This window comes from Passer montanus, unplaced genomic scaffold (genome assembly GCF_014805655.1).
Source record: "Passer montanus isolate IOZ18808 unplaced genomic scaffold, ASM1480565v1 scaffold130, whole genome shotgun sequence".
Classification (NCBI taxonomy): Eukaryota; Metazoa; Chordata; class Aves; order Passeriformes; family Passeridae; genus Passer; species Passer montanus.
The window spans coordinates 363,153-390,327 of record NW_024359833.1 but is presented as its reverse complement, the minus strand read 5'-3'; the positions used below and the strand labels follow the sequence as shown (position 1 = coordinate 390,327).

The window sequence follows — 27,175 nt, the reverse complement described above, 5'->3', positions numbered from 1 at the left end:
TTTGTAGTTCTACTCTCAATTGTTTTGCCTGGCAGCTTGAAGCTCACACAGCTGCTGTTTTCAGTTTTGAGGCAGAAAGTGCCACTGTCTGTGCAGGTTTCTGCTGGAAGTTGAAGCCATCCAGAAACCACGAGGAAGAACTCTGCCCACCACTGCACCAGAGCTGGAACAGCAAATGTGGTCCCATGGGTGGGCAAAAATAACCCTGATGAGAAATTCTGCCATTTCCATACACTCAGGATGATCTTGGACCACTCTTGACTCTCATCAGTCTGGCACATTCAGAAACCTGTGTGGGGACATTCTGTATGATGAAAGCCTAATTCACCATGGTATGTAAGTTTTTAACACTAATACCCCTTCTTACAAGGATTTTGTGTTAAGAAGAGGGTTTTTTTCCACTAAACTTGCATGGTTATAGAAATAAAAATGGCATCATGTACAAACTGGAATACAAAATAAAGAATGCATTTGAGATCTAGTACATGTGGGGAATTTTTTTTTTTTAAAGATTAATATATTTCGTATATCCATGCTAATGTGGTATTAGCATTTGTATTAAGGACACCTGAGTGCCCCAGCTGAGGACAGATCCCTGTGGTGCCTGAAACTCAACACACCCAGGGGTTAGAAATCATATTAGTTCCTTCCTTAGATGTTCTCAGACAAATAAATAGAAGAAACACATATTCTCATTTTACAGTCGGGCAACTGAGGCATGAAGAAAACTGAGGCACGCAGAAAGGAATTAATCACCATTCACAGAGCCTGAAGTACACACCAGTGTTTCTCAGTCTTACACCTAAGTGGTAAAGCTATTCTTTTTTTTCTACATATTTTCTTTGAGACTCTTTACATTTTGTTAGCTAAATACAAGTGACGGTGACTTCAGTCATGATCCAAAAGAGTTCACATATTTTCCTTGCCATAAAGGGATGCTGCTGTTCATCAAGGCACATCTGTAGGGCACATCTATGTATTTTTCCCAGGCAATTGTCTTCCCACTGCGTGGTGTCTCACTTCTGTCTTTATAACATATATAAACTATGAGCTGGAGCTCTTTTCCTTAAACTGGTCATAATAATCTCTCCCCACATTAAAAAAATAATAAAAAATCATGGCCATTTATTTGTAGAACTTGGCAAACAAGCTTCTATTTTCAAAAGAGGATGTCTGCACTAGTGAAGAGTGAGTTCCCCCCACGAAGAATCTGGGTGTGTTCCTGGGCAAGACTTTGGCAGATATGGGAGAGGAGATGAAAACACTGCAGGAAGTGGGAACCTGCCACTGACTGCTCCAAACAGCAGAGCAGTTTTATTGACAGATACATCCAAGTGCATATTTGTGCATGCTTGTGTGGAAACTGGGGACCCTGTCCAAGCCAACAGTAAAGGAAAATACAGCTGGATCCAGGGCACAGTGTCTCATTTCTAAGGATACTCTGCAGATTCCAAAAAAAGCAAAGCATAAGTTCTTCCCAGTGCCCATCTCACATTGCTGGAGAAATGAGAGGTACACAAAAGTAGAGAAGTTGCAGATATGGACTAAAAATTATCTGAAAGAAGAAATCCACAGTAACTTCCATGGCCCTTTGATGAGGTCTCCAGGGAGCAGATGATCAGCAGAGATAACATTGTGAAACTGTACAGCATTTCCTCTGTCTGTGTTACATATTTAGCAATGTACCATCAGGACTGCAGAGGACAGCAGTATTTCTTGATTATACAATATCATGTATTTATTCAAACTCTTCTGTGGAAGACAGGAGCATAATACATTATAAAACTATTTATTTTTCTGCCACTTCCAATTTTTTTCTCCAGTCGCTCCCAACTCGTTGGTTTCAACATCCATGATACATGAACTTCCCTTCAGCTTTCATTCAGAGATATCCACTAGAGCTGAAAAACAGGAAAAGTTTGGCTACAGCAGCAGAAAAAGCACATTCAGACCTGCACCTGAACATTTTGTTGTAAAATTAAATTATTTTTTTTCTGTAAAGGAGAAGAGTTTCCCTCCTCTTCAGCTTATCAAGAAAATTCTTAACATTGTTTTGCTGAATTACAGATCAACATGGGCTTTGGCTAACTGAGGTTGTCTTACATAACCTGCTGCTGTTCAAATCACTGGAAACAATCCCAAGACTTAGGTAGAAATTTGTGTCTTTCAGACAAATCTTCCTCCTCCTTATGCTGCCTTTCCCCCTTATTTATTGAACTGGTGACCAGAAAATGTCGGGAGCAGGGGAAAAGGCAACAGCAAAATGATTCTTGACTGACCCAGCAGAGGAACAGACCTTCTGGCACTTTTCCAGCAGCCCTGACATCGAGGTTATTATAGAAATCCAATCACATGCTTTACAATTAGAGCTTGGGTTATCAAAATCACTGGCTTGTTTTTCACCACGTCTAAGGTGAAAGGTGACAGAAAACAGCAAACTAACAGAGGACTGGTAAGTACAATTGTCAAGCAAGTGGGCAAAGCACAACAATTAAGGAATGGCCATTGGGATTAGGGTCCTCAGCCCTACATAAGACCTCTGACAATGGTTTTGAAGCATGACTGACAGAGGATCATGACTGCACTGTTTGGAGCTTGGATCCTGTAATGCCCCTCACCGGAGCCCTGACACAAAAGTAATTAAATAAATCATACAGAAAAATGGCACGTCCTTCACACTTGGGGCCACAGACCCTGCTCATCTCTCCATGACACACATGCGATGATGACGGGAAAAAAAATATTAAGGAATTCCAGTACAACCAACATTATAAAGCTCTAATTTCAGTGACAATTCTTCAGGCAAACACTGGAAAGAGTTAAAATGGCCCAGTAATTCCCCAGTCTTGTCTGTCTACTTTTTAATTCCATCACCTGCTGCCATCCAGAGAATCTCAGGTTAAATGATTTGATCGTGCCTGCTCTGTCCAGGGCCATGACACAGGGAGGCAGGAAGGTGCTGAGAATTTGAGTGGTGTCAGCACGGGGTGAGACCTCTGTGCTGCCCAGGGCCATTCCCTCACCCTGGGTCTTTACAGGAATTCAGGAGCTGGATGAGCTGGATGCCAGGGACACAAACTCAACCCACCAGGCAGCACAAAACAATGGGCAAACGCCTGCAAGGGTTGTGAACAATCTGAAGAGTGAAAGGAAGGTGCAGCCTCCCAAGACTGTGCTTAGTTTTGTTTATCACCAGCGATTAACCCTGCTCTAATTTACACCCTGCTAAGCACACCCGGGTCACAATCCGTTTGTGTGAGGAACAACACGGGATTCAAGATCCAACTCTTGTTTTTCATTCCTTTAAGCAACAGCTGACATAAAGTCTTGTTCCAGATTGTCTCTTAGCAGCCTGTGGAGGGATCATGTATTCTGGGCACCAAACCAGCATCAACACTCCCGGGTGGGGATGGATGGTGAGAGGAGAAAGACAAGTGGAGGTATGAGCATCTTGCCAAAACAAAACAGCAGAGCTTCCTGGCTTCTCCCCAGCCTCCACAATTTACTGTCCTTCTCAAAGGGAAGAGGAAACCCCAGCAAGGAGGATTCCTGCAGGCCCCTCACTGGGTTGTTCTGAATGCTGGGGAGGAGAGTGCCTGCCCTGGTTGTGCAGGAATGGGTGATTATATCACACAGCACAGCCAGTGGGCACATCCAGGGAATATGTTACTTAGGAAGTGAAGCAGTTGCAGTGAGCAGAAACTTGAACCATTTGCATCTACCTGGGAAGAAATAATACCTTTTTTTCCTGTGCAGAAGTACAAAAAGTACATGGCAACACAACGGAGACATGTTCTTAAGTAAACAAGTGTTTAAAAAAAAAAGCTGTTGTAAGAATGCAATGGTTGGGCATTCAGGTTAATGCGTTTGCCAGGGTTTCTACAGCAACACAGTGAATTAAGCTTCAGTCATGATGAAATAGACTTCTGTTTTGACTATGTAGGAATTCAATTCACATGTCTTCCACTCTCCAGCTCGCTCAGTCTCCTTGACTCTTTTCAGGGGAGAGAAGGAGAACGAAGGAGGCACCACCCAGAGTCCATTCAGCCTGACAATGTGGCTGCTAAAGTGCACACGTGTGGACTGACCACTTCACTGTGCTTGCAGCACAAATGTTACCTCCTAAAGGTGAATCTGCTGCTGCTCAGCGAGCTTGGGAGATGCTGAGTGCTTCAGAGTCCCGTTGGCTTCAAAGGGAAATCCAGTATTTTCTACAGCCTTCCTCCACTCTAGGATCAAGACCTCTGAGAAGCAGTTCAAAACAGCATTGCAAACTACAACTCACATTTTAAAACTCTGAGCCTTTTTGTGCCTTTTTTTCAGGATGCTTTGGACATCCTCCTTTGCCTGCCCTCATGTGTTATGTAGAAGAAACATAACTGGTTTATTAATGCTAGCTCCAAAGTCACATACACATGCATAGACACACTCTCAGACAAATCCCTCTCTCTATTACAATAAATATCTCATAAAAAATTACATACCCTGAATATATTCAGCAGCAAAATAGCAGCTGTTGCATAGTTTGAGGGTTTTTTATTTTTAACTTATTAATATGCTGATCAGATTCTTGTAATCAGAAACAAGGGACATTAATCTCATAAAATATGTAAACTGTATTTTATCTGGGAAAAAAAAAAAAAAAGGGAAAATGTCAAAGCTGTAGCTTCTTTCTTTTATTTTCTTTGCTTCATGAGGTGAGAAGACATCTGCAGGTGGAGTTGAAAGTGACTGCAGGTTGCCACCACAGGCTCAGAGCAGAAGATGAGAGATCAAGTGATCACAGACAGCTTTTAGCGCACGGTTTAATTTTTGTCCTGATCAGTGGCTGCTTGGAGAGCAGTTCTGAGTCACAGTTCATGTGAGCAGAGCTGGTGGGTGCCTCTACACCCACCTCAGAAGAGCCATGTTTAGAAAAGGTATCTCTTGTAAACACAGACAAACAGAGATTCAGGTCAGCACCCACAAGGAGAGTGGGACCCTTTTTAGTGACTAAAATAAGTATTTTATAGCACCACTAAACAAGGAGAAGAGGGGCTGGCCTTCTCACTCGCTCCCATGACAGTTTCTTCAGAAGAGATGCCAAAGATTGCTAAGGAAAGGGGCAAAGGCAGGAGCCATGAATTGGCAGGGAAGAGATTCAGGGACTTTGGTATCAAATCTGAGGTGTTTTAAACAGACCTGATAGGGAACAAGAAGCTATTTGGTGGTTTCTGAAAATCTCAGCTTCCCCACAGCAAACTGAACAACATCAAAAACTTGGGGTAGCTATGTGTTTAGCCAGTGACCAATTTAGGAGAAAAGAACCTGAAAATTCAGAACCAAACAAGGCAGAGGTGCATTTTGAAATTAGACTCAACAAATGTTGATATTTTATTGAGCTGAGGACACCGAGCTCTTTAGATGTTTTTACACTTTAATCAATATCCTTCCCTATGTTCATTAAAAACAGGAGTGAGTGTTTCAGACCCATGAGCAGGGAGAGAGCAATGCAAAAGATACATGAGTTGGATCAGTTAAGTTGTTTTCTAGTGATGAAACACAATTAAAAATAATTGGGTATTCTTGGGCTTGCCATACATCTCTTCAGAGGGAACAGCACTCTGGTCATCTCATAGCCACCAAAAGATACCTTAACACTGATGATTGCATCAAATCTGGTTTATCCTGGCCCAGCAGGATTTGTCATCTGACCTTCCATGAGCAGATCCAGTCACATGAAGTTAAATCTACTGAGGCCAGTCCAGTTATATGCACAAAAAAAGCAGAAAAACCTTTCCAGAAGCTTGGAGACAATAAGGTATTGCTTCCAATTTATTTATTTATTTATTTATATTTACATTTACAATTATATTTATATTTATATTTATATTTATATATTTTTATCTATTTACATATTATAATATATATATAAGTAATATATAATTACAACCGTATAGGAAAACATGAGTTGGTGAAGCTAACAACTAGAATTTTGCTTTGAGTTTTCCAAATTAATGGCACCTACAGCTGCAGCTTTTTTATTTGTTTCCACCACTAACCTGCCGTAAATTAATTGCAAACTGTGTTTTAGATATCAAATGCATACCTGAGTCTGAATGTAAATTTTATGTCTGGAGGAAACTTCTGGTTTAATATCCCTGCACAAGAGGAAAACTTTGAGAAAGATGCCCCACGAGCCATGAATTCTGTCTGAATTAAGGAAGCATTTTTGCCTGGGTTTTTTGTTTGTTTTTTTTTTTTTTTGGCAGGGTGTTTGCAGTGCTGCATTAAGTACCTACCTACCCTTAACACCCTGAAACAGATAGATTTAGGATTTGTTAGAAGCCAGATGAACACGTGGGGTAAAACACCTGTGCAAAACCTGTGTCCTGCCTCTTTCCTGGCTGTCAAAAGTGGGGACAAGGGATTGTGTTTGCCTTTGGTGGGTTCTGCCATCCTTATGTTCTGGGGTGTGGATGCAAATCGTGCCTCGTGGTGCAGCTGAGAGAGGAGCTTAACAGAAGGTAGAACCAGTGCCCCTGAGGACAGCCAAAGATGCAGAGGCAGCCCTGGGCTGTTCCACAGGCAACAAGAACAACAGCTTCTGTAGTCAAATAACAGCTCAGGCAACAGGTTCTCACCTGCACCTGCTGCAGTCAAAATGTGCCAGTTTCATCACTGAGTGCCCCACAGTGACCTCCTACCTTTCTCTGAACCAGAACTGCAGCCACAGGAAGAAATAACTAAAGGATTAAGAAAATTTTAACTGGATTTTCTCTCTCTCTCTCTCTCTCTCTCTCTCTCTCTCTCTCTCTTTTTTTTTTTTTTTTTTGGTTCATTTCTGTAGAATATGTTTTATATCTGATAACCTTTCTGGACAGATCATTTATGATCCATGGTCACTGAAATGAAAATCAGAGGACACTCAAATGTTCCGTTTGCATATTGGCTGTTTCTGTCCTTATTTACAGGATGATGGTGAAATTTGTAGTATGTAATGTCAACACTGACCCCAGAAATAAAATGTTATTTGGGAAAAAAAGCTTTGGGAAAACCCTGGTAGATCAGCAAGTAAAGGCAGTCACGGGACAGTAAGAGGCATTTAGCCTCAGACCTTGGGCTGCCACTTTCCACTTTTACTCTGATGAGCTCCAGAGTTCCTGCATGAGATATGACAGCAGCTGAATAATTCCAGTCCAGGTATTGGCACGTCTGCAGCCTCTGAGGTTTCGAGCTCTACAAAGATGCTAAAACCTTGCTCAGAAAGATTGAGAACTAGAAAAAATGCAGTGCTTACTGATAAGGCAGATAAGGGCAGTCAGACCCACCAAACAATCTGACAGAAGTTACTGATGACCCGTGGAAACAAAGCACTGGAACCAGCATAAGATGATTGCAGGAATGATGACCTCAGAGTGAGAAGAGTGATCTTCCTGTACAGACATTTCATAAACTGATGTCCAAACAGCAACTTTGAAAACGTTTTCAGACATCAGCTAGGAAAAAAAAAGGGGGGTTGGCAAGGAAGTCAGATTTAAAGGAGGTGGGAAGCAACCTAGAAATACATTATTTGTGAATCAGACTAGACAAGTGGACACTGAGCTCTTATTTTTTGAGTGCCAGCAGGAAAAAGAAGGAAGGAAACAACAACTATAGAAATATCATTCATGTATTCCTGGCTGAAGTAATTTCCAGGCCATTTGTCTGCTTTGCTGTTGGAACTGCCTTGGTCCACAGCAGAAAATCTGCAAAATCTGATGATCATGAGAAGCAAATGAAGGTGCAGAATTTCACAAAACTGAAGCAGTACCAAGTTCCTTAAAGGTACTTAAGTGCTCAGTGGAGAAGACACAAACTTTAGTGTCCAGGAAAGAAGTCCAGGTCACAGAGTCTGACAAATGAGAAAAAATTTTGCACAGCTACAGGAAGAAATCACATTCCTATTGCCTCAAAGAATGCAACAAATGGGACATTATAAAACTAAACTGTATTACAGTGTTCTTTGAACATCCTGTGCAAGCTGCTCACCTTTATCTTCACCAAAGACCTTGATGAAGATATAAAATGTTTAAAATAATCTCCTGCATTCTGTGCTTGAAATAAAAGATACTAATCAGCCCAGCAGGCTTCAGCAAGGAAAGATGGGACACTTGAATCAGACTCATAAGAGTGACTAACTTTAATAACATGGCACAGACTCTCCCTTGGGTTTGTTGCATACACAAAAGATATCTCCTTGTCTTTTTTGAAGTGCCATGCTTTTATACCACGTCAGGAGAGCAAATGACTTTTCACAAGTTTTTGTTTTGTTTTGTTTTGTTTTAATTTGGACAAACACGGAATCTTTCCCTCAGATCCTTCAGAAGCTGCAGAAGTTAACATGCCATCTGGATGTCCCTGAAGTGTAACAACAGAAACTGAGTGGCTGCTGTTATCAGCCTTCTGCACCACAAAGGCAAAACTCAGACTTTGGACTCCAAGATAAGATAAAATAAAATAAGATAAAATAAGAAATAAAATAAAATAACAAAATATTTATTCCCACTCTTAAGACATTCCAGTCTTAAGGAAGGGCAGTCACACAGAGGTATTTTGAGAGGCAAACCTAACCTGCTGGGTCAGAAGTTGTGAGTGGACAGCTAGTGCCAAAGACATTGGAAAGGAAAGGAATGGCTGTGTCTGCAGAGCCCAAAGCTCTGTCCAGGCTCACAAAATGTCTCTGTGCCTATGCTGATCACACCACTGTGAATTCATGTGTCTGCTACAGATTCACAACTGCATCAAGCTGTAGCAGCTGTAGATGTATACAACCAGAAGGGCTGAGGAGGAGGTGAGTGTGAGCCTGCTCCTCAGAGATTTTAATAGGGAAAAAATCCATCTTGATGTTGGAAAAATAAAGCTAAAGCCATCACTATCAGAGGCAATAATGTGGCCTCCCTTAACAGGCATTTTTAACCCACAGAACATCTCATCCTCAGATAGACATCTCAAGTAGGTCAGTGGCTTGTGCCCTAGAAAGATTTATTCCTTTCCATCGCCTATAAAAAGCAACCCAGATGATTAGCTCAGATTTAGATATCTAGATTTAAGTGAGCTAAGATGCTTTCATCATAAGAAGATACGATTATTTGCTTTGTTATTTAAACAAGGAATAAAAACATTATGCTTGTGCGAAGAATCACTTTCTGCCTGGCAAACAATTGTGGTGTTGGAATGCAGAAGGATGGTTTCCTTAGGCACACAGAGATTGCAGATAGCACAGCTGTAATTCATTGAGGGGCACCACATCTGAACAAAGCCTTCAGGCACAAGTAGTGCTAAAAAGCAGCACTAGAACTTACTACCCAAATTGCACCAAAACCTGACATTTTGGTCACATTGACTCTGCATGAATAAAGGGTTCTAGACACAGAAAAATTGTCCCTTAGCAAGGGGTGTAACTTCAGACCTCTGACTGCTGTAATTTGCTCCATCTCCAGTGACTCCAGCGACTCCAGCAAGACTGTGCTAAATTACCCTGCAATGGATCTGCCCATTCCTGCCAAACTGGGGTGCTCAGCTAATTATCAGAGCACCCACCTTGCTTCACATCCCAGGTGCAGCTGCAGTGGCCTGAGAGTCCATTCCTGCAGAAATTCTCTTGCAGCCTCGACAGCAACAAACACCTTTGGCTGCTCAAATACTCCAGCTGCTCCACTGGCAAATACTCCCTCGTTTCTGTAATTATTTCATGCTTTAAAAAAACTTTTATTTGATTGGGTGTTTTGTTTGCAGTGTTGTCTAATGAACAGCAGAGGATGCACAAAGAATACGTGGACAGAAGAGTACGAGGCGCCAGGTACCCTACGGGGCACAGCTTCTGTGCAAAGCCAGGGTTTCCAACACCTTGCTCACCAGAGGCACAGGGAAATTCCGGCTGCTGCTCCAGGTTCAAACACTTCCCAGCGGGGTGGACAGACACTAAACAGCAACTCCTTTCCATGACTGAGTCCTTTATATCATTTCATCTGTGTTAATTGTGCTCGTCGTCATCCGTGCGATCTCCTGAACGCAGGCAGATTTTCTCTTAACACAAAATCTGCCTCATGCAAAAATTAACACACCCTCTTTTTTCTTAATTTTGTGGGTGTTTGAAGTAGGCAGGAAACTTGTCTTATTAGTCAGTCATTGGTTGTCATCTCTCTGATTACAGATTGAAATATTAAATTCAGGGCGTTTCACCAGGATTAAAAAAAAAGCACAAACAGATGAAATACCAGCATGACTTTGTTCAACTTCATGCTAGTGAGTTAGCAAAGAAGCTGTCCAAAGCGATAACTTGGTGAACCTGAAAACAAGGGATCACAAAAACTTATGGGTTAAATAACCAGGCAGGAAAAACCACTCATCTAATTGGAACCTTGGCCACTCCCAGGTATGTTTATGTTTAAAAGGGCAATTAATTGGTTTCCTGTGTTTGGCAGCAGTGAGGAGGCCAGCAAGGAGGTCCTAAAAGAAAGTAGTATCATGAATTACCATGGGGAAAGCTGCAGCTTGTTGCTTATTCAAAAATTGGTCATGAATAGCCTACAACTTCAGGTTTAGAAAACTTTTTTTTTTCCCCAACTTTGGATGTAATTTCTACCTTAGCATATGGATGTGAAATCTGGAAATCCATCAGAAGTAAAGGCAAGTGTCTAAACACCTTCAAATGCAAATTGCTAGAAAAATACTTGATATTACAAGGAATTAATTTATGAAAAATGCCGAGATGCCTCAGACAATCAGTCTTAAAAATTATCAAGTAAGAAAATAGAACTATCTGGAGTATGAGCTAATAATTAAATCAGAGCATCTGCCATTGCAAGTGTGTTATGAAATGCTGTGAAAAGGCACATACAAAGGGGTTTAACTGGCAAAATTGTCAGAACTTCACAGCACAGAGGCTTTGGAAATTGCATCCCATTGCTGAAGTAACTGACTGAATGAACTTTAAGACACAACTTATGTTTCTCATGGCAGGAAGGATCCAGATTCAAACTGTGGAATAAAAAACCCCCAGAATCTCCTGAACAGACCAAGTTTGTAAAGACTTACAACAGATACACAGAGAGAAAAGTCTTAGAAAATTTTTCTCACCAGGCTTACTGGCAAACTTGAGGGTGAGATATGTTCCCAGAAACATTGATCAGCTCACAAGTCAGTTGTGAACAGAAAAGCAGCAAAACCTGTTATTTGCAATGCATTTTTAAGATTTATTTCTAATGTCTACTTTTTTTTGCAAATTATATTATCTGCCCGTTAATTGAATAATAGACATTGTTTTTAATATTCTGGGTTTTTTCTTTAAAAAAAAAAGTCAACAAAACCAGAAATTTTATATATAGCAGAGGTTTAAAAAAAACCCAAAACACAACTTATTGTTCTGATCTGGAATGGCAATTAAAGTAAAAATCAATTACATTTCTTCTAAATGGATCACAGATGTTAATGTTTTTGTTTTGGAACAGATACTACTATATCATTGGTTGTACTGAAAATGCTAAATAATCTAACCTTTCCCTCCCTTCCTAATAAGGAGTGTGAATACTTCTCTTTTTTAATTAAATGTTGAAAATATTGAGATTTATACAGGCAGACTTGACAGCCTTTTCTTGTTTACTTGGACTGTGACGTATATTTTTATGTATACCTCTGTATGTAAACCAATTTGTTTTTTTTTTTTTTACTAAATCTTTTTTATTAGGCATGGATCAGACAGTGCTTGTTTACTTGGACTGTGACGTATATTTTTATGTATACCTCTGTATGTAAACCAATTTGTTATATATTTTTTTTTACTATATCTGTTTTATTAGGCATGGATCAGACACTGGTAATGTCAGAAGACCTATTCTCTTGCCACTTAAAGTTGTGTAAATTTGAAATAGTCATTGAAATAGGCAGACTCACAGAGATGTAAAAACTGCAAGAGGAGAGAAAGGTCCAGGGTGTTTGAAATATCTGAAGCACATGAGTAAAATCACTCCTGCCAGTTCAACAACTCCAGATCAGCCACGACAATTAGGCTGGAATTGCATTTTCCTCCTGCAGCTTTGTATTGGTTTTTCATTGGCAATATGTTTCACCCACATCATTTGTTCCTTTGTAAGTGCATTTTGTCACTGCCAACTGTCAAGGGGTCTGCACTGCAAAATTCAGACCCAGATCCCAATTCAGCTCGTGTTCCATTCTGCCCTGAATGAGACTTCTGGCTTGGACCATCTTGTAATTGAGAGCAAACCACAGCATGTGGATTTGGACTCAGGTCCAGCCTCAGCTCCCATGGAGCCTGGAATTGTTCTGATTCCAGGGTTTGGTTCCAGGCTTCTTGTAATTTGGGCTATTTAATATCTACTAACCCTTTGGGGTTTTGGTTTGTTTTTGGGATTTTTTGGAATTTTTTTTGGTTTTTTTTTTGTTTGTTTGTTGGTTTTTTTGGGTTTTTTGTTTTGTTTTTTGGGGTATTTTGGTTGGGAGGGCCAACCGAGGAAAAAAAAAAAAAGAAAAGAAAAAGAAAAGAGCAAAACAAATAGGGGGGATTTAACAATTCTTTGCATATTTTTCCCCCAACATCAGCAGATGTAGGGAAATGACAGATTTTAAAAAAAATATATTAAGAAAAAGAAAAAAAAAAAGTGTGTGGGAAACAGCTGCAAAGTGATGTTTAAGCACACAGGACCAAACAAAGGCAGCCAGCGCTGCTGTGAAGAGCCAGCTTCCATCCTTCTGGACGGCGAGGCTCTTCCTGAAGCCATCCGGGACAAAGGAGCATCCCGAGGATGCTCGCAGCCTCTCCGACCTGCCCCGGAGATGCGCTCCAGGGGCTGGGAAGGAGGGAAGGAGAGGGAAGGAGAGGGAATTCCCGCCGCGGTCACGCCTGCCTGGAGAAGGAGGAGGACGGGAGCCGGTCACAAAGGATTTCCTGCCCACAAGCAGGGCTTTGTGCTCTTTGTGAGGTGCGCTGATCCCGCTCCGCTCCCGCTGGAAGCGGCTCCTCCCGCAGATCCAGCGAGATGGTGGCGAGGTGAACCAGGGAAGAGCTGCCAGGACAATTAAAGCGCCAGGGAGCGCGTCTGGTGGCTTAAATAAATCAAGGTTTTCTCTGTGGAGAGGCTCGTAAAGAGGGGATGAATTAATTAGAGATTACAACCAACTATGAGGGATAAAAATTTGGTAATTGAGGGAGATTTTGGTCTAAAGACAAAGAGATGTTGAGGCTTAACGTCTACTGAAGATGAAGGTAAAACAATTAAACAAATTAGAGGAATAAAAAAATTTAAAAAATTTAAAAAGCAGGAGAGGTAACTGCTAGGCAAACACACCAAACTGAGATTTAAAGATTTGCACTGAATTTTCTCCATAAATTCAAGAGTTTTTTCCCTTAGAATACAGGCTGCAGGTTAAGCAGGAATTAATTTTAGCAAGTTCAACCACATACACTGCAAAAAGAGTTGGAATAAAAGATCAAAACAGGCCCTCCTAGCTTTGTAAATAAGGAGTCCAATAATAAGCAGCTAAGCTCACATTCCAGGCTCCTGAGGACACATTGCAGGCAGGAACGTGACATGACTTTCCAAAGGCTGCATGACAAATCTGTGCCCAGACCTGAAGAGAGACCCCAGGATTCCCGACAGGAATGCTCTTTGTCCTTGCTGTGTTTCCATCCTGCCCTTTCTTTCTTTAAAGAGCTTATCCCCTTCCTGTCCCTCTCTCTTCCTCCTTTCCTCTCTGTTTGGCACCACGTCCATTCCTGCCTGGTGTCTTCTCCGTCCCTCCTCCCCCTTTCTCCCATTTTTCTGCAGAGCCTCTGGAGCTCTGCCCTGACATCTCCTGCAGAAGGACTGGGCTGGTGCACACCCAACCTCCTGGACACGTTTTCTGGGAGACACCCACGAGCTGATAAAGATCAGGCAAAGGAGGTTTGAGGGGAAAAGGAGGTTGTTACTGGTCTGAATGTCACAGATTGTGGCCAAGTGGCCACAAAGAGGGTGAGGGCTGCAGTCCCTCCTCACCAGCAGCCAACATCAGCCTTGGCAACAGCAGGGTGGAGCTGCCACTCCAGAAGAGGGACACAAAGAAGTGTCCTGGCCATGAGCAAGCCCTTAAATCCTCCTCAGTGACCTGCCTGGCTCCCACAGAGTGCTCTCCATCAGCACACGAAGAGCCATCCCACCACTGACACCACCCCAATCATTTTACTGCCATCCCACCACAGGGAATGAGCGCATGGAAATGAGCCCACAAGCAGCTTCAGCATTGGCCCTCTTAATTTTCCCAGTTTCTTCTCACCATAACACACGCATCTAAAACCTCAGCCTTGTCTATTCCTTTAAACAGTCACTTTTCCTCTATTTCCAAACCCTCAGATCAGTTCTGTTCAAAAGAAGAACATATTAATAGCAACCTCTGTATTCCCTCTAGGATACTCTCAAGTCTTACTGTGTTTTTAATCTTTGCAGAGCCCAAAAAACCAACCACATCAGGTGATGTGAATGCCAGAGTTTTTTTCATTTCTTTATGGACGTGACTAGTTAGGAGTTCTGCAAAGATTAAAAACACCATTCAATAAAACTGTAGATTTGAAGAAGGTGCATCATGATATGATTAACAGGGGATTCAAAAGAGAAGATAAAAAGAATATTCCTGACATCCATAGAGTGGTAAAAATCTACAGAATAACTGGAGCAGCATTGACCTGCTCTTTAATAACAGCAAGAGATAAAACAACCTCATCAAAACTTGGAAGGCGTCAGAAGCAGAAAGATTAGGCTGAGATTTTTGGATTTCCAGACTGCAAAGAAAAAGAGTGTGTTTAGTTGGTCTGGAATAAGTAAAACTGTAAGAATGGAAAGCAGAACAATGTGTTTTGACCATAGGCTGCAGGCTGGTGGTCAGGAGGAAGAGAGGAATTGAGTTTCTCATGTGGGCTGGGGGAGCAAAAAAAAGTGTCTACAGCACATGACATTTAAAACTGCAAGCAGAGTGCCATGACTGGTGTGTCATCTGCATTCTCTAACTTCAGTTTTCTCAGTTTGCATTAAGGATACATTCAAAACTCACTTCTTTAGAGTTTTGTTTTCATCTTGCTCTTCAAGTGTGTTTTTCCCTTCCAGCACACAGTAAAAAGTGTTATATAACAGAATACTCTACCCTGGGAAAATATTTTTTGTTCTTGTTTGCAACTTTTCACTCTTTTCTGAAAAGTTATCCTCTTTTAGGGGTAAACACAGTGAAATAGAAAATGACAGGCAGAAGAGATGTTTATTATTGCACCTTTTGAGTAAGTCACAAGACAGTGCCATGGTCTTGGCCCACCACCACAGAGAGCATCTTGACCATTTGCTGTGACTCTTTGTAGGGTGACACATTATGAGACAATAAAGCTCATCAGTGGGTGATGATTCTGTTCCATGGCAACTTCCTGTGTTTGAAATCATCATTATTCTTCTGTGCTGTAACACAAAGAAAACACTTTCATAAAAGCCTGTAAATGCCTGGTTTCAGGCATTTCTGTTACCTGGTGACTGGAATCCTTACCCAGAATTTTCCTTTTGTTTTTTTCCCCCCATTCCAGGTCACTCAAAATGAAGTGTTTGTTTTCCTCACTACAGTCAAAGCATAATCCTCTTCTCCCCACAAATTCACTCCAATTTTTTGTCCTAAGCACAAGCATTGTGCATAACAGCAAGTAGTTGCTTCCATCAGTCTCAACATCAAAACAAGAACCAAAACCCCAAATCTTGCTTTGCTGCAGATACACAGTTGACTCTCACTGAGAGAAGAAAAAATAGAGTTTTTTATAAAGATAACCCTATAAAGTTAAAGTTTGTACAGATGACTGCTGACCTAAAACTACAAAACAAAAAAGAATCAGGCCAAATCAACTGTGAGTTGTTGAGTAAATCCACCATGAGGGTAACACAGATTGAGCACTGAGTTGCAATTCTGAGTCCAGCATGTGTTTTCTAAAATAGACTGGGATCTTTGAGACCATATTTGAGGGGGCTGGAGGGTGTTTGTCTGATTTTCCCATATGAACAAGAGACCCTGACATTCTTGGACACCCTGAGCATTGACTGCCACCACTCCTTGTTTTCATCTTCCCTTTGCGCATTCTGCACCCTTGAGGAGAAAAACCTTCAATCAACACCAGCACGTGGCTTCATCACCTCTGCAACACATTTAGCAAGGGGAATATTGCATGAACAGCAGGGTAAATTTATCTGTTGCAGGTGATGAGTGCTTCATTTTGGGTCAGACCCAAAATTGAAGGAGGAGGCAGCCACCCTATTCTTCACATAGTGCTTTTCCCCTGCACTGCCCTATCTTATCAACAAGACTCAAAGGCATGAAAGCTTAGAGCTTCATCTCTGTGGCCACACAGCACCACATTTGACTGTCCCAGACAGATTTTTGCTTTCCCAGCCCTCTGAGACTCCTGCAGTTGAATTACACAACGTCTTCTTGAGCAGCATCTGTGCAGCAGGAATCTTCAGCCCACAGAAAAGCTTGGGAGACAGACTGCTTCCTTACACGTGGTTGCTTTTGTCAGCACATAAATCAACCCCTGAGAGGCCTCAGCAAAGCAGTCCTGGTCCAGGGGAGGCTGCCTTGTTTGGAGAGGAGAAGCAACTGTTCTAAGCCTGGCTGAGGAAAACAGGGAGCTGGGAAAAAGTCCATGAACCCAGAACTTTACAGTTTTGAAAATCTCAAGGTGCTTTTTGTGATAGCGTAACTTCCTCAACAGACAATTCCACAGGAAATTGCAGAACATTTTCAGGGCGTGTTTTCCAACTACAAAAGATTGGCATCATGAGATGCAGAACATTGCAGACACAGCAGAAGGATCCCACAGGAGATTAGGGAGAAACTTGCAGTATCAGACAGTTCCTCGTGGGCATACACATGGGATTTCAAAGGGACTTTTACTACTGCTTCTACTGCAGAAAAATTATATTTTTGCAAGTCTCCAGGGGATTACAAAACATTTCTGATTCTCAGAAACATTCAAGGGTTCCTTACCATATCTCTGTCTTTTTGGATCAAAACAATAAGAGTAGACCTCTAGCAGAGGAAAGAAAAACCAATTGTAGCAGGAAAAAAGATGCCTGGTGAAGCTCTGGAGGTCAAACTGCATGCACAGCACCCATGTGAAATTTCAGCTGTCCCCTTTCTGAAGAGCAGCCGCTTCTCTGAGCCTGCAGAGCCCAGCAGGAGTCCCTGCTTTCCATCAGTCATCATGGAGCAAACTCTTGGCATAGAGCAGGGAGACTTCCTCTCCCAGACAGAGCAGAAACAGACTCTTGTCTTCACATCTTCCAACCATTTAGAGCTTCTTTAAAAAATAAAAAAACAAACCTCCTTGACAGCTATTTCTCTATAATAATCAAATCATCTCAGACTCTATCAAAGAAGCCAAAGATGCTTGAAAGGTCTTTGGCATGCACAAAACTGATTTCAGTATTTTCCTCTTAGTTTCTCAGCAACTGATCTAGCAGCACCTTCAAGTGGATCAGCCTCAACTGTTGTCAGCTTGCAGCATCCCAGTTTGCATGCCTTATTAAACTGCTTGAAATTCCAAGGTACTGAGCGCCTGGGACTCCAGTGGAATTTGGTGAGATCTGTGGTTGCTTCCTCACCTCAGAAAAGCCAGGCCCACAGGACTTCTTTTGAGGATGTCAATTGCTGTCCTGGCTTCCCATATTACTTCCAAACAAGCGGCTATCACTCCCTGTGCTGGTAGGTTTGGCTTTTGAGTATTGAGTGTCCTGGTTGAAGACATCAATTTTAGTCCAACTTCATCTGTTTAAAGGGGACAGGGATTATATTACCCTGCAATTCCCTCTTAACTTTGTTCTATTTGATATCAAATATGAATTATTGACAGAATCACCCCAATCTGTCACATTTGATGAGACACACGTACCATGGAATACATTAAATGGAGAATAGAATTTTAGAAGCACATGCAAGAGAAGCTGAGAGAGAATTAATTTCTAATTCAGTGCATGAAACAAACAACAACAACGAAGAACATTATAAAGCTTCGTGACCTAACAGTAGCACAGGAAATGAAAGGTTTCAGTGAAAGCTAAAAGGGCAAACTACAGTCCCTTGTAAAAAAAACAGCTGAAAAACAGACATGCACACAAATACACACATAAAGTTCAACTACCAAATTTGATTTAAGGACTAGATTCTAAGGTTTTTAGTTGTGTTGAATGGTACCTTTCCACCAATGAATGATCCCTTTGAACCAACAGGACTACTTGTGGAACAAGGTGCCATTCAGCTCAGGAGTAAAGTGAGAGGAATCAGAATCCATCCCAAAGTTAAAAGAAAACAGGAAATTCCCTATCTCACAGTAGTCAACATGAAAAAAGAGTCAGGACTCCCCAGTGCTTCCTGCACTAAGATATTCCAGCCATCCCCACACACCAGCCTCCAGTATCCCACACAATTGTTAACAAAATTCTCCACTGGGGCATATTGGTATTTGCATATGGGTGTTGTTTAGTGAACTCAGCAGAAATCAGGGACTCCTGTGGCAGAAATGCAGCCCTGGATCCTCCAAGTAGGTTATGATGCACAGCAGAGCCAGCCAAATATGTGCACAGGAGAGAACCCTGAAATTTCATCTGAACAGGTTACCAGCACCACTGCTGCTCCTTCTTCCCTGCTAACAGAGCCAGTGAAAGTTTTTACAAGTACAGTGTGTTGTTCTCTGCTATCTCAGCTGCATTGTTTGGAAACTTTCTGTCCCTCCTGAACATAGTTTCTGGCTCTTTCTCACCAATCCCACACAGACTTTATTTGAATGAGGAGGGAAAATAACTAAAAAAAAAAACAAACAAAACATAATAACCATCCCTGCCCTTCATTTGAATTTCTCAGCCCTTGAAGTTTCAGGTACACTTTATAAAAGGTGGTAACCTTTTAAAGTTAGATTTGCCCTCTCTTCCTATGCAGTCAAAAAGACCTGAAAAATCTTTACCTCAGGACTAACTAAATTGCACCCATTAATGAGATCTGTAAGGTACACACATAATCGACTGGTCATTTTGCCCTGTTTTCTGATCAGGATAATGAGTACATCTCCTTTCTGTGGCTTTTCTCAACACTCTCCAAATGTGTAATATCACAAATAAAAGGGGTATGAATTTCTGTTGCTTAACTGGATAAGACTAATAAGCATGTGAGCTAAATGTGCAGTGGAAATTACATATCCAATAATAAATTAGGTCAAATAACAAAAGAAAACCACTATCTGAAGCTTAAAAGATCTTTATTTGTGTCAGAATTTTGACCACTATTGTGCTTGTGCATAGGTAAGTACAATTTCAGGCATACATTATGTTGAAACAAGTATTGATTGCCATTTTATCTTCTGGTTGCAATGTTCTTCATTCAAAATTTTCCTCAGACCAAATTGCTTACCAAAAAAAAAATCAGTGAAAACACAAAATTGCTCGCCTATTCTTTCTGGAGACACACTGATAGGAGTAACACACAGCAAATACATTAAAAGACTGGCTTATAAAATATGGATTCATTTACTCCAGGTCCTCAAAACACCTGCAAAAATTCCTGGCTGAGGTAAGGTTAAGGTTTAGAACTGCTGGGTATTGAGCAATTCACGCTACAAGTTTTCATCTTCTTGTCCCAACCTCCAGCAAAGGAAAACAAACATCAGCAAGGTGGCCTTGAGATGTTCTTAAAAAGGCAGAAGACCTGCTCCACGTAGAAGAGACCTATTTCAAGGTGAACCTTGGGAATAAGATGAGAAAGGGTCATTTATTCATAGCTCTTTCCAGAGGGTGCCATAAAAGAGGTCTTTAGAGTCAGCTTCAATCAGCTGTGAACAGTAGTTTCTTCCACAAAAAGCCTGGCTCCCACATTTTCACACCACATTGTGTAACTTGAACTTATATTTAATTCATTTTTCCCTTCAGACTTCAGAGTATTTAGCCATCTGTGACATCATTACACCAGCTACCAGATTCCCTTCGCTGCTAGGAAGGCTGACAATTCAATAAAGTCTAATTGACGACCTTTTTAAAAGGGCCCAGATTAAGAGTAATTAGCACACAAATGAGTAACACTCAGCATTCCGGTGATGCACTGATTTGATCAAATTCAGCATACCTTAGGGGAGATATACTGAGCAGCAGTATGAGGAATGATCAGATTTATTGCAAGAAAAACACACAACAGACATTTTTTATTTATATGCTCACAAGTCCATATTAATTGAAGATTAGCCTCAGAAAAAAAAAAAAGGAAAGAAAAAGGAAAAAAAAAAGGAAAAAAAAAAGGGAAGGTATTGTGGAAAATCAAGAAGTCCTTTAATTAATGATGATCTAGAAAGTAAAGAAAACATTCACAGAGTTAAGTGTCAAGACAGAAGAGTGACTGAGTAAAAGAGATAGGTTATGGAGAATAGAATATTTATAGAGAAACTCCACACTTAAAGTATTTACCAAGAGCCCCAGCCATGGGTATCTCTGTGTCTATGCACACACTAAGACACACATTTGCCTTTTATCATGTCTTCCTGATGGGATCTGGATAGCCAGGCAGAAAGTGGGGCTTGTAAGGAGAGCAGCTGCCTACCCTCAAAAAGAGAAAGGGATCACCAAAGAATTCATGCTGATCTTCAGTCAGAAGTCATAGACAAGCAAGGAAGACATCCCAGCACACCTTAAACACATGTGCTGAGAATATTTAACAAGAAGAGTGGTGAACTCCCTTCATCCTGGTGGAGTTTTGCTCCAAGATTGGGTGGGAAGTGTGCAGCACAGGGGTGCTGTTTCATTCTAGTCCCACATTAAGGTCCCTGTGCTCCACATCACCAGGAATGGAGCCTTTCCACCGTGGAAACAACACTGCCAGCATGGTGCAGATCCTTGTCCAAGTGCCTCACAGGACCTCTTGGACCCTGATTGAGGCAGCACAGTGAAAACACGTCCTGCCTTTGCCCCTCCACCACTGCAGGCCAGCGGGAGAAGGAGAGGAGTGCTGTGAGTTCCACCACCTCTCCCACGCAGCGCAAGCAGGACCCAGAGCACAGCAAAGCAGGGAGACAGAGAACAGAAGCATCACATAGCAGGGAGCTGCCAGCCTGCTGGCCCCAAAATAGACGTGCTACCTGAAGTGTTAATGCAGGCCTCACTCGTCAGATATCTCAGCATTTCTCCTCGGTGCCAGGAGACTGAACCCCTGTGACATCCCAGTGGGGTGTGGAGGAGGGAGGGCTGAACCTCATCCTACAGGATTCAGATTCAGAGCCTTGCCTAAGGTGGGAGTGCCAGCCCACTAAACTGTTGACTCCACATTATGTTGCAGCTTTACAACTCTCATTATTTGGTCTTATGCTGAAAATTCAGGCGCATTATTAATGTAATTTGTTTCAAACAACACCAGCTGGTTGTGATGAAGCTCTCATTAAAATTTATCACCATGATAGTGTATAAATATATACATGTATATATTTATATATGTATCACAGGTGGGCCATACCTCTCCACAAAGTCTGCTGTTGCAGATAATTCAGTGGATGTAACAAAATTAAGTAATGCTGGTAAGCAATAAACAATTTGAGTTTCTGCCCACTGGTGTTGTTTTTTCTCCATGCATGACCTTGCAACATCTGCATGCATGTCCCCTCTTGTTTTTCGTGTTGCAGTAATTTTCCACAGCCAGAAATCTGCAGGAGACACCATCTCTCCACTCAGGGCTTGGGGAATGAGATCAGAGAAATGGAAATGGGCAGAGCCACACTGAGTCCCAGCTGAAGGGTGGCTGTGCTCCCCCAGCCCCTCCAAAGTGCTTCCCTCTGGCAGAGCTCAGCCTGAAGGCTTGAGCTGAGGGGTGAGAGATTTAAGCAAAGACTCAGTTTCAGCAAGATCCTTTTAGGTCTTTTAAGTCCTTTTCAAAAATTGACTTAAACCCTCCTGTAGATAAGAACAGATCTTCCCTCTTAACCAGCACCACCCCTACAATTAAAGATGCACAATGTCTATGGTGGGTGTCCTCTATGCTGCCTGACCAGCTGATTGCCTAGAGGTTGCTCCTTCCTAGATGAGTTATTCTGTGAATACAGCACTAATTCTTTAAAAAAAAACCATAGAAATATGGTCAGGAATTGATCTTGCCTTAGACTGGGTTTTTTTCCTATCTGTCATGACACAACTTGTATGGTTGATAATTTTAGCATGGAGCAGGTTGTGGATATGTTTCAGATTGGGGCAAATGTTTTCCAGTGAGATGTCTCTAGCTGGTTGGGATGGAAAACAAGGACAGTGTTGTTTCATAGAGGGGGAAAGAGACATTAACTTTTGGCAACATTTCAGACTTTTTTTTTTTTAATTTAAGTTTTTTTCCCCTTCTATAAAGCTCACTCAGCATTATCTCCATTACCAAGCAGTCATGTTTACTGAGATCTGCCAATTTAGTCCTGCCTATATTTAGATCCAGGAAGCTTTATTTTACTTTATGTTTAATAAGACCTTTTGCAAGTGGTAAGAAGAACCCACTTTGTTCCATACTACCACAAATCTTTCATTTGTGGTAGCTAATGAAAGCTCAAAAACTATTATATTACAGAAAACAGGGGTAAAAGTGGCTCTAAATATGGTTCTATCTTCTCACTGGCAAGTTAATGACAGTATGACCAGTGACCTCCCAAAACCTTCTGCTACAAAATTCCCTCTTAAAAGTTATGTACTGTAGACCTCACCATAAATGTGAGTAGTGGTGCATCTTCCTATCAGTTCAACCATACTACAAGGGTCACTAACTATGAGTTTATTTTTCTTCACAGTATCAGTAAAGTCTCAAAATAGCCTTTTAGCAAGACTTTAGTGGTGTATAAAATATTGCTGGCACTTCAGTAGATCCTGGGGGGCTCAGTTTTGACAAACACTCAGTTGCAAAAGGTAATATGAGACTTTAAAAACATGATATGGAGGTTAAAAACATGAACCAGCAAAAAATAGGGAAAATGAAGGTTGGTGACACTATTAACCTTGGCATGGATGTCTACAGCCATGAAGAACAGCATCACATGGATGCAGTCTTAGCATCCTGCATCAGCTTGGCTCCAGATGACCTGGATACCCCTGGATGCTTGGGAACACTCCCCACGCAGCCTGGACAAACCCCTCCCAAAGAGCTGAGAGCTGATCTCACTCCAACAAAGATACCCACATGCCAGCTCACCTGGCAAATAAATATCCCTTCCCTAAATGCATACATTTCTGCTCCTAAAGCTCCACTTTTGGGAAAAAGTCTAGGTCCCAAATTTGGGAGCAAGTACATTCATCCCACCAACATCTGCAAAAAATATAACATCCCTGGTTCCTGCAGTTGGAAAGCTTTCACAGAGATACTAAGGAAAGAATCAGTTTCACAGCCAGGTAAGCACTTATTTACTGGTGAGCACAGCCTTGTAGCCTTTTAAGAAGGGTTTCACAAATTTATTTTGTGCAGGTATCATCACAAAGCCAAGCACATCAAGGAGAAGAGACATTCTGCTCTTTGAGTGTAGCAACCCCCACAATGCAGCGTGCAAATCCTGCAGTTAAACATGTTAGTTTAGATCAGTCATTTAAAAGTGGCTTTTTCCTCTCATAGACTTCACACAAAACAACACTTGATGACTAAGACTTCTGGCCTTACAGCCCTAAATGAAGATCTTACTTCTCACTAGGTATTTCAAGGTTATGTTTCAGGATGCACATGGCTCACACAGAAACAAGATGCAGAAGGTTTGCTGCATTCTGTCTAGGATGGTGCCATAAATAACACACCAGTTCAAAATCATGCCAATAAAACATCATAAAAGTACCATCCATTTTGTCTCATGTCTATCATTAAAAGAGAGAAGGCATGTTTATAAAGCTTCATTCTCTGTATGTCTTCATCAAAAACAGAAAAAGGAAAAGAAAAAAGTGTTTCTTAGAGCAGCATACAGCAGACGATATAAAAAAGGTTTGGGTTTTGGGGGTTTTTTAAGTTTTTTGGTCTTGATTTTGCACCAGCAACCAGCCCAGGAGAACAGACGTGCATTATTTCATGTTTGGATAGAAGGCAGCCCTGTCTGGCTTCATAATCTTTCATATAATTATGGAATGACTAGCAACCCTTCCCTCTGTTTCAAGGCAGACAGGTGAAAAGGGGAACAGAGGACTGTGTGATAAGTGAGCATAAATCCAAAAAAAGAAGTTTGCAGTGGAAAAGTGGGAGTCTGGGCAGAAATTTATATCCATGCATTTAATTCTTGCTTATCTTTTTCATGTGAGCTTTTCTCTTGACTGAGGAGTATGAATTACTGTAGAAATGTAAAAGTAGGAGTACCCTCCAGAGGACATCTGTTTCACATCACAGACAGATGTCTGTCTGACCCATTTTCAGGACTTGAAACAAGGATTCCAGAATATCCTCAGAAACGCTGTTCCAGTGCAGTATCATTCCCATAGCCAGAACATCTCTCTGTCTATGTGCTTTAGTTTATTCCATCCTTTTTATTTAAATTTTTCTTTTTTGCACCATTTTAAACAGGGAAAGCAGGCAAACGCCCTTTTCTTTACAAGATTTTTAATAATATTTTGCATACTGTAGATGCATTGTACTTTTTCCTAAGCAAAAAGCCCATACTCAGTTAATTCAGCTTTTCCTCATAGAAATTGTTTTCTAGGCTTTGTTCTTTCTCTATCTAAAGGAGGATGATTTTCAAAATGTGCCATTACTGTTGGACACAGATGCAATATTCCTGGGTCAGACTCTACCACTCAGGGCAGAACTAGATAATTATTTCCCAGTTATTCACAATATTGCTATTAATCCATACAATCGTGGAATTTACTCTTCACACATCTTCACATTTCTGGATTTCATTTTGCTTGTGTTCTGTGCTAAGCCTCTTTTATGAAAACCACTCTCCAACTAGTTGCTTCCCATTTAATACTTGTGCATCTGATTTTTCCTTCCCCAAAAGTAATACATTGCACTTGTCTGCCTTTATTGAATTTCATCCTATTGATTTCAGACACTTTCTTCAATTTATCAAGCCCATTTTGTATTCAAATCCTGTTCTGTTTGTAACCCCTCCTAGCTCAGTATCATATGCAATTTTTTGAAGTTTTCTACATATTCCATCATCAAAGCTGAAAATATTGAATAATACTGGACCTAAGACAGTCCTCTGTGGTATCTTATTTGATATGTTTTCCCAGTCTGACAACAAACCATTGATAACTGCTTTACTGATAAGCCAAATTTTTCAGTTTTGCACCCATCACATAATAACTTCATCTAAATCATATTTCTCCTGTTTACTTATGAAAATGTCATGTGGATGTGTGTCAAAAGCCTCGCTAAAGTCAAGATCTATCACATCTGCTTCTTCCTCCTTATCCACTGGGCCAGTTACTCTGTCAAAGAAGGAAATGAGATTGCTTTGATGTGATTTGTTCTTGACAAACCCAAGCCGGCTGTTTCTTATCACCTTATTTTCCTCTAGGTGTTTACAAATTGATTGTTCAATAATTTGCTCCTGCATTTTTCTCAGTATCAAAGCCAGGCTGACTGGCCTGTGATTCCCTGGCTCTTCCTATTTCCCCTTTTCAAAGATAGGCAAACACAGAACCTTTCTCCCATCCACCGGGACCTCACTCATCCTCCACGAGCTCTCAGAGATAATTGCTAATAGCTCAGAGATCACCTCAGCCAGTACCTGCAGTACTCCAGGGTGAATTTCACGAGGCCCTGCTGACTTGCATATATCTAACTTATCTGAGTATTCTTTAACCTCTGCACCTTTTCCCTGTATATTTAATGACTTGCTTCCCAGAGTGCGTTTCACGCTTTTAATGCTCAGAGGCAGCGATCCTAACAAGGCAGGTTTAATTTATTTTGGCTGGTGGAGCAGTCACTTTTCACTAAATGATGTCAATAAAGAAGAGTGGCTACATTCACTAAATGGGTAGAAAAGATGCCCCTAAACCCAAAACACACGATGTTTCAAAATGTGACTGCTGCTCTGCCTCTGGAGACTAAACACTCTGCGGACAGGGAAGTCCAATGGGATTTTAACACCTTCTCATGGCCCCAAAAACCCTTGCTCTGGTCAGGTCCAGTTGCAGCAGCTCAGAAAACCATCAGCTGCTTTTTTACACCATCCAAGCGACATCCAGACATCAGCCATTCCCCCACCTGTTCTTCCCACACCTGGAAGTATTTACAGAACATGACACCCATTTATACAATCAAGCTTCATACAAAATGCAGTAAGCAAATCCAACAGGAGATGAAACAAAGGTACATTGATCTAGAATTATACCTACTTCCTCAGATAAGGTTTCTTGGAGGTAGATTTAGCTACGTGTTGGTCCTTAGCTATTGTCCTTCTGCTACAGCAGCTCTGTTCCTGTTTACAAAACAGTCCTTACCTCTGTCTCTCAAATTCACACTTGACATGCCTGCTGTACTTGCAATTAGGGCAGGAGAAGCCCATTGTTCATGTTTTTCCCTCTGTCTTCTCTGCAGAAGTATTTCTCACTGGGGACCTAAAAGACAAAATATTGATTTTTTTTTTCCCCCTAAATGGCTTGTTCTTTTTTATTATGTTATCCGGGTGGTTTTAATTTCTTACTGCCTACTTTGATGTAGCAACCTAAAGAGAGCCACAGATGAAGTTCTAACCCTAAGGCCTTGAAACAAAAGATACAGCATCTTCCCTCTGTCCCTCAGAAATAGGAAAAAAAAAAAAGACTTAGTTGAAAGAAATCCACAGCAAGGAGGGTGTGAAGAAACCTTTACATTTCCTCACCTGTCGATTAACACAGAGGATGCACCCTGGATGCTGGAATGGCCTTTCTGACAGGCAGGAATCCATCTTTCAGACGGCAAAATTATTCTCACTTCAGCCCTGTGGTGAACTTCATGGCAGTCAATGCTGTGTGTGCCCGAGGGAGCCTCGGGGAAGCCACCAGGAAGCCACATGGGCACAAGATCACCACAAGGCTGGCAGCAGCAAACAAAGGAACTCTGAGCAAACACATTTCACAAGCGTGCAAGCATGTCATCTGTAATTCAAGAGGGGATTCCTTTAAAAACAAAATTCTCCCACTGCTTTTATACTCGAGGAAAGCATCACCAAGTTAAAGGCCTG

At 41.4% G+C, this 27,175-nt stretch overlaps 1 long non-coding RNA gene across 1 annotated transcript; it reads right to left on the bottom strand.

Annotated features, from left to right (window-relative positions):
* Positions 1–1,812: 1,812 nt before the first annotated feature.
* On the bottom strand, positions 1,813–26,975 carry LOC120497538. Its single transcript, XR_005626531.1, has 3 exons — positions 26,834–26,975; positions 26,454–26,570; positions 1,813–1,901 (listed from the first exon to the last, which is right to left on the bottom strand). It is a non-coding gene; the product is annotated as an uncharacterized LOC120497538 (long non-coding RNA).
* Positions 26,976–27,175: the final 200 nt, after the last annotated feature.